Source organism: Rhinopithecus bieti, unplaced genomic scaffold, assembly GCF_001698545.2.
Source record: "Rhinopithecus bieti isolate Rb0 unplaced genomic scaffold, ASM169854v2 scaffold_388, whole genome shotgun sequence".
NCBI lineage: Eukaryota > Metazoa > Chordata > Mammalia > Primates > Cercopithecidae > Rhinopithecus > Rhinopithecus bieti.
In genome coordinates this window covers 325,819-338,565 of record NW_016803198.1, presented here as the reverse complement: position 1 = coordinate 338,565, position 12,747 = coordinate 325,819, and the positions used below count along the sequence as shown (strand labels likewise).

General features: G+C 39.8%; 1 long non-coding RNA gene across 2 annotated transcripts; it reads right to left on the bottom strand.

The window, feature by feature from the left end:
• Positions 1–4,957: 4,957 nt before the first annotated feature.
• LOC108527469 (uncharacterized) lies at positions 4,958–10,045 on the bottom strand. 2 transcript variants are annotated; one of them, XR_001884816.1, is made up of 4 exons: positions 9,984–10,045; positions 7,194–7,433; positions 5,129–5,233; positions 4,958–4,995 (listed from the first exon to the last, which is right to left on the bottom strand). It is a non-coding gene; the product is annotated as an uncharacterized LOC108527469 (long non-coding RNA). The 2 variants fall into 2 exon arrangements; XR_001884815.1 differs by lacking the exon at positions 9,984–10,045 and having other exon boundaries at positions 7,194–7,644.
• Positions 10,046–12,747: the final 2,702 nt, after the last annotated feature.

Sequence of the window (12,747 nt, the reverse complement as noted above, 5' to 3'; positions counted from 1 at the left end):
AAGACTGAAAGTGCTTTTGCTCCAGCTGTGACCATTAAAGTCTTTGCTTACTACAAATAAGAAAACAGCACGTGTGCAATAGAAAGTCAATCACTCTAGAGAGTCTTTCAAATATGTTGGTCATTTGAAAGCATAAATCACCTCTAAGAGCAACTGAGATTCAATGCAGAGGTAATCTCATTTGAAGCAGTCTCATCTCCAAAATGATAATATATTGAGTTGCTTTGCTTGGAAATAAAGCCAAGAAGCACTTGCTCAACATTTTATTCATATAGTACACAGAGCCAAGCTTTTCAGAGTCACTAATCCCTCTGGAACTTTTTGTTTAGAGTGAATGCAAATGCATGAGACCCGTGCTTCCAACAAGAACATCAAATAACATTTTTAAGAGAAAGAAACGCCAACCCTTCTTTCTATTTGATTTCATCCTTTCTCTTCTTTTCTTTGAAATGATCCATTTGGCGAACATATGTTTTTATATATTATATTTCCAGAATAAATCAAGTGATATAAATTATATATGGATTAAACTGTGTCCCCTAAGAAGCTGCGTTGAAATCCTAAGCTCCGTACCTGTGAATGTGACCTTATTTGGACACAGGTTCTTCGCCGATGTTGTCTGGTTAAAATTAGGTCATATGTAATTAGGGTTGATCCTAATCTAATGTGACTGGAGTCCCTATAAGGAGAGAAAACAGATACACAGGGAAAGAAACACCATGTGAAGAACCAAACAGACACAGACAGAGAGAAGACATCAAGATAGAGGCAGAGACTGAAGTCGTGCTGCCACAAATCAAGGAACTCCTGGGGCATTGGAAGCTGGAAGAGGCAGGAAAAAATCCTTCCCTAGAGGCTTCAGAGAGAGCATGGCTTTGACACACCTAGATTTGGGAAATCTAGGCTTTCGAACTGTGAGATGATAATTTATGTGATTTTTAAGCCACCCCATTTGGGGTACTTTGTTATGGCAGTTCTAGTGAACTAATACAAATGGTTAGTTGCCTTTCAGAAAAAGAAGCCAGAAAATACCATAGTATTTCCCACACTGAATATAAATTATTGCCTTGCAGGACCTAAAATTTTTTCCTGGCCTTTGTCAGTAGGCACTACCTGAAGAAAAGAAGGAATCTGTCTAATCTCTGTTCAAATTCCAGCTCTGCTCCTTTTTGGCTGAATTATCTCAGGCTAGCGATTTACTCTCTATAACCTTGACTCCTCTGGGTACAAACTGACATAATAATAGCTATGGCACAGTGTGGATTTGTTTTAGGATAAAGGAGATAGCATATGTAAAACACCTGACATATTAAGCTTTCCGTTAATCTAGGTCCTTTCCTTTTCTGCTTTTTCTTCCTGGGCACATACCTTCACCCAAACCAGCCATCAGCTAATCCCTCCTGAGGTTCATCTGATAATAGCTTTACATTTTATATATCCCAGAGATATCTGTAATTTAACAAACAACACTTAAAGGCAAAAAAGCCCTTGAGACCAAGGCAATAAATTCTAAGAGAAAACTTCAGGGTTTTTGATAGGCAGTGGAGTAATTTTTTGAGCTGAAGAACTTTGCAGAAGGTATTCAGAACACACCTAAGAAGCCTCGGTCTTACTCGTGTGACTATCCCTGATATATAATAATTTCTGTTAAGAAAGTTCATTATTTTGGGTGTCTAATCTGTTGCTTTGTTAATGTATTCATTAATAATCAATTATTTATTCAATCTCTCATTAAATTTATTAAGTACACATTCTATACAACACATTAAGGAAGTTATAAAAGTCAACCTAGCAAAGCTACTGCTTGGTTCCAAGGAGCTTGTATTCTAGTGTGGAAGAGGAGACATTCATGTGAACAGATGAATTGTGTAATTTAGGAAGTTCTGATACCCAAAATTGAGATTTTGTTTTTTGAGGAGATTTTCCTAAATCATCATTTAATCTCAATCCTTTTCTATCTCTCTTTACTTTTTTTCCACTCCTTTTCCTCTTTTCCTCTGCCCTGTCTCTCATCTTTTTCCCATTTGCTTCTCTTTTTATAGTTCCTCTCTCCAGTTCTTCATTTATTACATGTTTATGAGAGTAAGAGCTGATGTGCCTATAATAAAGCCTTTTTTTTTTTTTTTTTTTTGAGATGGTGTCTCAGTCTGTTGCCCAGGCTGGAGTGCAGTGGCACAATCTCAACTCACTGTAACCTCTGCTTCCTGGTTCAAGCGATTATCTTGCCTCAACCTCCCTAGTAGCTGGGACTACAGGCATAGGCCACTATACTCGGCTAATTCTTTTTTGTACATTTAGTAGAGACAGGGTTTCACCATGTTAGCCAGGATGGTCTCGATCTCCTGACCTCGTGATCCACCCACCTTGGCCTTCCAAAGTGCTGGGATTATAGGTGTGAGCTACCGATTTTTATGTGTGTGTATAAATATGTGTGTGTGTAAATACGTGTGTTCCTCAGTTGGAAATATTTTGGGGGCAACTACAGAACAGTGATTTTTCTCTAACAACTACTGTGTTTTCTCCTATTTTTTTGGGGGGGCGGGGAATGAAATAGCTGGACCTGGTATCAGGTCCAGCCAAAGACTTCTGAAAAAATGGTCCAGAAATAGGCTTATTTTCAGTTTCCAACAAGACCAATATCAAACATCCTGGGCTAGATCAATAATGATTTATACAATTATATTAAAATTATGTAAAGACATTTAATTAATAAGTCCATTATATAGTTTTTCTTGTAGTATTTCCCAGTCTGATATTTATCTTTAAGCCACATTTTTTTAAAACAAAACTTTAAAATCCAGCATCTATTATTTAGCTGTGATAATCTGTAATTGAGACTTGCTTTCTGTCATGCGAGTCTAAAATGTTTACACTATTACCTTGTCTATGTGTACTCATTGAATATTATCCTTAGTATTTTTTCTACATTAAGAAACATTTATTTATTCATTCCACGCTTACAAAACATCTCGTTAGGAAACATATGAAGAGTTTTCTTCCATTCTGTATTTCCTCTAGCTCATGTAGCATACTTTTGACAAATTGATCCTTTTTAAAGAGTTTTTTGGTTGTTTGTTTAGATGATTGCTGGATTTAGAACCAATAAGCCTGAGTTTATACTTTGCCTCTATTCTTAAATACTTGTTTGATGCTTTATCAGTTATAAAAATATAAACTTATAATAAGCAATATGTATTGAGCATTTATGTACTAGATACAGTGATAAAACTAAAGAAGAATTAAATGAATAATTCACTAATGCAATGAGAAATATATTAAGTTTTTGATTTCTAATGTGGACTCTCAAAGGCCTTGTAAGAAACAGCTTTGAAAGTCAATGGAATTGATTGTCATGAGGCAGGTAGCTCTGAGAAAAGAGAAGTCTATTGAAAAGCAGAAAAGAAAACCTATAAGAAATAAGATATAGAGTATATGCCTTCAAAATAGGTGAAAAAAGAAAATAAAGAAACAATTATATCCAAAGTAATTGAAATGAGAATCAATTAGTCTGGAAAGAGGTATGAGACTGAAATATGAATGGGCATGATCTTGGATATCTAGGACATGAGAGTAGATCTTGGGGTTTAAGGGGACTACACAAATATATATACACACATACATACATACACACACACATATACACACACATACATACATATATACACACACATACATATATACACACATATACACACACATATACACATATACACATACATGCNTATGCCTTCAAAATAGGTGAAAAAAGAAAATAAAGAAACAATTATATCCAAAGTAATTGAAATGAGAATCAATTAGTCTGGAAAGAGGTATGAGACTGAAATATGAATGGGCATGATCTTGGATATCTAGGACATGAGAGTAGATCTTGGGGTTTAAGGGGACTACACAAATATATATACACACATACATACATACACACACACATATACACACACATACATACATATATACACACACATACATATATACACACATATACACACACATATACACATATACACATACATGCATATACACACATATATACACAGATATATACATACAGATATACACATATACATATATACACACATACATATACACACATGCACATATATACACATATACACACATATATACATACACATGTATACATATATACATAGTATATACACATACGTATATAATACATATAACACACATATATCTGGTTAGTACAAAAGTAATTGTGGTTTTTGCCATTAAAAGCAATAACCAATAAGCCCTTGCTTCAAGATATCCCAGCTTTCTGGAGCAAATGGGCATATATTTTCCAGGTATTGATTTATGTCTTTGCCTGTTCCTCCTGCTTCCCTGAAAGGTGTAAAACCAAACTGTAATCTAACTGCCTCAGGTGTGTTTTCTTAGGACTCTTGGAGACTTCATTTTTTCTGGCTGTGGTGACTCATATTGGCTCAGAATAAATCCCTTTAAAATATCTAATTGTGTTTTGTTTTTCCATTAACATCGCCATGGTCAGAAAGTTGCATGGTTGTTAATCAATGGTTATAATTTTAGCCACACATGTTGCCGTACTAGCTTTTTAGCATGCAGTTGCCTTCATTGTATAGCTGCCTGCGAGACACCCATGAGTTTTTCAGTACAAGTGACACCCATGCTTGCTCTAAGTCTCTGATGATTCCCTTCCAAACTGATCCATAGTAACATGCCCCATTTAACAGCACAGAACACTTATTAACACCTCCAAATAGACTGGGTGCAGTGGTTCATTCTATAATTCCAGCACTTAGGGAGGCTGAGGCATCAGGATTACTTGAGTACAGGAGTTTAAGACCAGCCTGGGTAACATAGCAAGGCCCCGTCTCTTAAAAAAAAAAAAAGAAAAAATTATTTAGCAAGGTATAGTGGCACATACCTGTAGTCCTAGATGCTCAGAAGGCTGAGGTGGGAAGATGACTTGATCCCAGGAGTTTGAGGCTACAGTGAGCCATGATTGTGCCAGTACACTCCAACCTGAGTGACAGAGAGAGACTCCATCATTAAAAAATAAATTAAAAAAAAAAAAACCTGAAACAGTCAAGATGCCACAGAAGAGAAGACTTTAAAACCTGTAATTAAAACAGACTAAGCCCAAGTGAAAACTTACCACTGAAAACCAACCCTTGGTTTACATAGGGACATCACCTGGAACGTGTTAACTTCCAGATGATCTTGGTGTAGTTTCAGATGTCTGGTCAGTAGAGTAGCATACCTAGAATAAAGAATAAACAGGTCGGGTGTGGTGGCTCAAACTTGTAATCCCAGCCCTTTGGGAGGCTGAGGCGGGTAGATCACAAGGTCAGGAGTTCAAGACCATCCCAGCCTAGATGGTGAAACCCCGTCTCTACTAAAAATACAAAAATTAACCGGGTGTGGTGGTGGGTGCCTGTAATCCCAGCTACTCGGGAGGCTGAGGAAGAGAATTGCTTAAACAGTAGGCAGAGGTTGCAGTGAGCCAAGATCATGCCACTGTACTCCAGCCTGGGCAACAGACTGAGACTCTGTCTCAAAATAAAAAATAAAAAATAAAAAAAAATAAATACATAAATTATAAATAAATATCCCACACACTTCATCTTTCAAGATGGGTACTAGAGTGCCAAAAATGGTGCTTTGGAATAGAGATTATCCACCCATCCAAAGCAGTTTGGTGATAAAGATAGTGATAAGAATTAATGCTAAGTAACATAATTTTCATGATGTTCTCTAAATTCTTTGAGGGTGTATTAGAGAGGTTCTCCTACCCCACTATGAAGATAAAATAATATCAATGGGGATTTTATTTTCCAAAGATAACTGCAACAATATATTTCCTCCTATATCTAACATGCTCTGTGCAGTGTGATTTTGCAATGCTGTCTCAATCAGCCCCTATGGGTTAGTCTGGGATTTCTACCTACCGGTTATGGAGATGGCTGAACATACAACACATAACACTGGACACATGAAATCAATAGCAATTTATTAGACACGTGAACTCACAGCCTGGGGAAGGAGGATACCACATGCCATGTGCTGCTACATGGGGATTGCCCTTGGGAACAGAGTGAAAAATGGGGGGCTCTGAAAGGCAGTCTTTGTAGTGTCAAGAAGATGATGTGATCTCAGTTCCTTCAGGAGGATGTGATTGGCTTGTTTAAATAATTCTGCAGGCTAGTGGGGAACTGAAACACATTGCTCAGTAGAAACTGCCTAGTCTTCTTGATAAGGAGGGTTATTTGGTTTGAAGACCTTATGTGTGGAAGCAGAGTAGTGAGAGAAATTTGTAATTAGTCTAATCAAGGACTTCTGAAGTTCACCAGATACCAAGACAGCTCAGAAAACAAATGTTATTTTTTTCTACACTCTCTACTTCTGACATCAGATGCACATTGCATTTTTCCCAACACTGACCAATTTTCTGATACCAGCAGAGTGTCCTATAATTCAATTTAATTTCGATACTCTCTACCTAGAGTTATCATTAGATCCCACAAATTAAGGGCTCAGTCTCACAAGACTCCTGTAATTTCAGATTCCAATTACAAGTTCACATCTTCCTTATTTCTGACCAACTGGCAATAAACTGGGGGTTCCAACAACCCTCCCTCAGGTTCGATAAGTTACTACAATTGCTCATAGAACTCAGGGAAACCCTACTCATGTCTAACAGTTTATTAGAAAGAATACAACAAAAAATACCCATAAATAGCCAGATTAAGAGATACATAGGGCAAGGTCTGGAGGTATCCTGAGCCCAGGAGCCTCTTTGTTGAGTTAGGGTATGAGTGACTCTCCTCCCTCCCATTTACATGAATGTGTTCACCAACCCAGAAGCTCATCAATGCTTATTGTTTACACATTTTTTTATAGAGCTTAATCTTCAACTCCTCCCCCTACATTCTTCTCTAAAGTATATGGGTGGAACTTAAGGTTACAATGCTTTGATTTCTTAGTGTTTCTGGTGACCACCCCTATCCTGATGCTATCTAGGGACCCCACCTTAAGGCAATTCATTAGCCTAAAATAAAGTGTCATTAAGTATGCCACCACATGAATAACAACAGACATTCTTATCATTCAGGAAATTCCTAGAGTTTTCAAAACTATGTACGAGGAACCAGCAACAAAGACCAAATATATTTATCATGCTACAGTTCCACCTAAGTTTGGGCCTTAATTTTAAGCCTTACCTCAAGTATGCATCCAAAACCAGGTAGTGTGTAATTCCCTCTCCTTGTGACCAAAAGAATGTGTTAAAAGTGATGTCGTGTTGTTTCTAAGAAGACAGGTCATAATGCTTCTTAGAATTCTTCTCAGGACTATCTCATAACCCATCTGTGAAGCAGGGAGAAGTTCAAGCTTCTTCATGAAGAGGATCAGATCAAGGTTGCCAATTGACAGTTTCTGGATTTTCTCCTTGTAAGAACCATCTACTCAAATGGAAGAAAATGGGGAGGAAACGGGAGGAAAAAACCCTTAAAACTAAGCATATAAACAAAGGAGACTCTTTTAAGTCAAGAGATGACATTATCTTTTAATTGACAACTTTAAATTCTTGACATTATCTGAGGAGAGAACTCTAATTAGAAGAGAGCAGCAAGAGAACATAAGATTTACTTTTATTGAACATCTGATTTATGCTGAGGAAAATATACTTGCTGCACATACTCCCTCAGTCTCATCTGTCTCTTAATATTCACCTCATCCTTTAATTTATTCATTTATTTAACAAAGAGTTAACACATGCTTATCTTGTGGTTGCAACAGAGTAGCCGGGAGATTGTCAGTGGGGTCTGGGACAAAGGGACCAGAGGAAGGAAACCCTTAAGGAGTTCACAGTTGACACTGCCAAAAAGAAATTGGAAGAGTACAAAGTCTTGTCGTAAGTTCTTTCAGGTATATGGTATCAATGAAAAGAGTCAAACTCTGTAAAGTATTTGAAGAAATTTAGACCGGGCACAGTGGTTGATGGCTGTAATCTCAGCACTTTGGGAGGCCAAGGCAGAAGGATCACGAGGTCAAGAGACTGAGACCATCCTGGCCAACATAGCGAAACCCCGTCTCTACTAAAAATACAAAAATTAGCTGGGCGTGGTGGCACAGACCTGTAGTCCCAGCTACTCCGGAGGCTGAGGCAGGAGAATCGCTTGAACCCGGGAGGCAGAGGTTGCAGTGAGCTGAGATCACCCTACTTGCACTCCAGCCTGGGTGACAGAACAAGACTCGGTCTCAAAAAAAAAAAAATAAAATAAAAGATTTATTCTGAGCCAAATATGAGTGACCAGCCTTTAAGAGATTCCGAGAACACGTACCCAAGGTGGTTAGACTACAGCTTGGTTTTATAAATTTTTAGGGAGACATAAGACATCAATCAGGCTGGGCACAGTGGCTCATGCCTATAATCCCAGCACCTTGGGAGGCCAAGGTGGGTGGATTGCGAGGTCAGGAGACCAAGACCATCCAGGCTAACACAGTGAAACCCCACCTCTACTAAAAATACAAAAAAATTAGCTAGGCGTGGTGTTGGGCACCTATAGTCCCAGCTACTCAGGAGACTGAGACAGGAGAATGGTGTGAACCCGGGAGCGGGAGCTTGCAGTGAGCCGAGATCGTGCCACTGCACTCCAGCCTGGGTGACAGAGCGAGACTCCATCTCAAAAAAATATATATACATATATATCAATCAATACATGTAAAACGTACATTGGTTCAGTCTGGAAAGGAAGGACAACTCGAAGTGAGAGGTGTTTCCCGGTCACAGAGAGTGTCAAAGATTTTTTGATTGGCAATTGGTTGAAAGAGGTAAGGTATTGTCCAAAGACATAGAATCAATAGAGGGGAATGTTTGGGTTAAGATAAGGGGTTGCAGAAAGCAAGATTCCTATTATGCAGAGGAAGCCTCCAGGCAGCAGGCTTCAGAGAAAATAGATTGTCAGTGTTTCTTATCAGAGTTGATTCTCTCCTGGATCAGGGGAAAGAAACTAATGAACTAATGGGGATTCTCTGTAGAATGTAGATTTTTCTCACAAGAGACAGCTTTGCCAGGCCATTTCCATGTATGTCAGAAAAATATAATTTGGGGTAAAATACTTCAATTTCTGTCAGGGCCTGCTATCTGCCATGTGATGCTACACTAGAGTCAGGCTAGAATTTGGTGTCTTATTGCTTCAAAGAGTCTACTTTATCAGTCTTTACATCTATTTTAATGTTAATGCTGGTCATCTGTGCCTGAATTACAAAAGACAGGAGAGTATAACGAGGCATGTCCGACTCCCCTTTCTCATCATGGCCTTGTTACTGGTGGTAGGTATCTGAGTTACCCCAAGTTACCAGCGGTGAATCTGCATGGATACACAGCAACTTTTTGCCTCCTCAGAAGAAAGACTTTGAGGGGCATAAAGCAGAAAATGATACTGAGGGAAGTTTCAGAGCAAGAGTGGAAGTTTATTTAAAAAGGCTTTAAGGCCGGGCACGGTGGCTCACACCTGTAATTCCTGCACTTCGGGAGGCCGAGGCGGATGGATCACCTGAGGTCTGGAGTTTGAGACCAGCCTGACCAACATGGAGAAACCACATCTCTACTGAAAATACAAAATTAGCCGGGCGTGGTGGTGCATACTTGTGATACCAGCTACTCAGGAGGCTGAGGCAGGAAAACTGCTTGAACATGGAAGGCGGAGGTTGTGGTGAGCCAAGATTGCACCATTGCAGTCTAGCCTGGACAACAAGAGCCAAAAAAAAAAAAAAAAAAAAAAAAAAAAAAAAAAAAAAAGACTTTAGAACAGAAAAGAAAGGAAAGCTCACTTGGAAGAGATTCAGGCTCCTGAAGGACAAAGAGAATGTTTAACCTTGATCCTAGGGCTTAATAGGTTTGCCTCTTTCCCATGATTCTACCCTAGGGTGGGTTTCCTGAATGCCCAGTGCCCTTCTTACCCTTGGGAACCGAGCGCTGCGCATTGCATTTAGAAAGTTGCACTCACCCCATCAGAGACTTTCTTCCCTTTTTCCAGCGGACTGTACCCGGAAGGTCATATTTCACCATTTTGTCTCTTAGTGCGCATGCCCAGGAAGTTTTTTCTCCCTGGCATCTGCTTTCAATTAACACTTTAATGTTAATAGCTGTGGCTCATCAGGAAATGGTCTCTGCCTGGCCCTGGGAAGGCTGCCAAATTTTCATTTTTAGAGAGGCAGTCTGATAATTGCCAAACCATCACCTGACATTTCTAGCAGGTGGGGAAGAGCCCTCTCCTGCCCCGCCCATCCCTATCTAACTACCTGTAACAGCCTGAAATAGTTTTCAGGTTGTGAAAGGAAAATATATCTTGGGACCCCCAAATCACTAAGCCAAAGGGTAAAGTCAATCTGGGAACTGCAACAGGCAAACCTGCGTTTCATTTTATTCCTAATAAAAGAGCTACAAAGACTTTTTTTAAAGCCACATACCTCCCTCAAAATTTGCCCACAAGGAAATTCCTTATGGACAAAGGACAGACCTCAAAGTCATCCCTCTTCCCACCTGAGACACACACGTATCTGATTGATTCCTTTGCCCTACTGTTACATTAAACCAGACTAAGACATAAATGACTGTTCCTTTACCTTTCACTCAAATGTAAATTGTGTATTTAGTTAAAGGCTAACCAGAGACTCAAAAATAAAAAATGCAAGTTTGTCTCTTATCTACCTATGGCTTGGAGGCCCCCTCCCCAACTTGAACTTGTCCTACCTTCTCCAACCAAACCAAGGTATGTCATTCACGTATTGATTGATGACTCATGTCTCCCTAAAATGAATAAAATCAAGTTGCACCCCAACCACCTTCGGCATCAGGACCTCCTGAGACTGTGTCTCTGGTGCATCCTTAACCTTGGCAACATAAACCTTATAAATTGATTGAGTTTCAGATACTTTTGGATTCACACGGTTAACTTTGGAATGCCATTGGTTGAAAGGAGGGGTCTATTCAGATGACTGTTGGGGGGAGAACTTAGAAGTGTTATTTTTTATTTACAGTAGCATAGTGATAGAACCAGAGAGAGGCCCTGAAGCCAGTATTGGAGAGTAAGAAAGGGAAACATAAGCATTAAAGCAGATTTTTTTTTTCTTCCCAATACTACCATTAATAAACTAGAAAGCACTACATAAATGTAAAGTGAAATAGCATTATTAAGGGATCATTCTCCTATTCCTTCATGAATCACCACTACCTACACGCTGTCAACTGAAGAATGATGAGGTTCATAAATTTGGAAAAAAGAGCTCTTTTCTTTTCTTTCCTGTTTTTTCTTTTTTTGAGACAAAGTCTCACTCTGTCACCCAGACTGGAGTGCAGTGGCACGATCTCGGCTCACTGCCACCTTCACCTCCTGGGTTCAAGTGATTTTCCTGCCTCAGCCTCCTGAGTAGCTGGGATTACAGGTGCACACCACTACCCACCCCTCCACCCCCATTGGTTAATTTTTGCATTTTTAGCAGAGACGGGGTTTCACCATGTTGGTCAGGTTGACCTTGAATTCTTGACCTTGTGATCCTCCTGCCTTGGCCTCTCAGAGCGCAGGGATTACAGGTGTGAACCACCAACCACACCCGGGAGAGAGCTTTATTTTTCATAAAGGATTTCAGCCTGCACAGTGGCCATTCCGGCAAGCCTTATCCCCCTGTGATAGTCAATATTGAGTGTCAACTTGATTGGATTGAAGGATGCAAAGTATTATTCCTGTGTGTGTCTGTAAGGGTGTTACCAAAAAAGATTAACATTTGAGTCAGGTGTAAGAGAGGCAGACCCACCCTCAATCTGGATGAGCACCATCTAATCAGCTGCCAGCACGGCCAGAATAAAAGGAGGCAGAAGAAGGTAAAAGTAGACTGGCTAAGTCTTCTGGCCTCCATCTTTCTCTTGTGCGGGATGCTTCCTGCCTTCAAACAAAGGACTCCAAATTCTTCAGCCTTTGGACTCTTGGACTTACACCAGTGGTTTGCCAGGGGCTCTTGGGCCTTCAGCCACAGATTGAAGACTGCACTGTCAGCGTCCCTACTTTTGAGGTTTGGGGACTCTGGCCTCCTTGCTCCTAAGCTTGCAGAAGGTCTATTGTGGGACTGCATCTTGTGATGGTGTGAGTCAATTCCCTGTAATAAACTCCCTTTCATATACACATCTATCCTATTAGACCTGTTCCTCTAGAGAACCATAGCAAATACAGCCCCCTCACTGGACTCGTGTACAAAATTGGTGGTGGCACCAGCATGATCTGAGGATAAAGATTTTGGCCTTCTGACATCAAAAGGTGAAGCAGAGGACAGGAAAACCCTTACTGTGCATTCTCCAAAGACTGGCCAGGAGCACTCGGTAGTCCCTGGTCTATTATCAACCATAAAATAGGGGAAGCATCAGGTTGATATCAGATGGAGTCTTTTGAAAGAGCTGGTTTCTGGTAAGTCCTTAGGGAAGAAAGCCTAGTGGTAGTGAGTGAGAAGGGTATAAGGAACTCCTATTTAGTCATGGCTGAAAACTCAGTTTTCAAGGTTACTCTGTGGTCCCCTTGGCCAAGAGATTGACTTTTCAGTCAGTTGGGAGGCTTAGAATTTTCTTTTAGGCTTACAGTGTTAAAGTCTAAACTTTCCAGATTGCCTTTACTTTACCTCTTTACCTGTTCATCTCTCATTATGCCTGAAGCAGAATTGAGTTTCATAGAGTCAGGAAAAAGTACCGTGTCAACCTTTCAATCTATCAAGTTCAACATCACC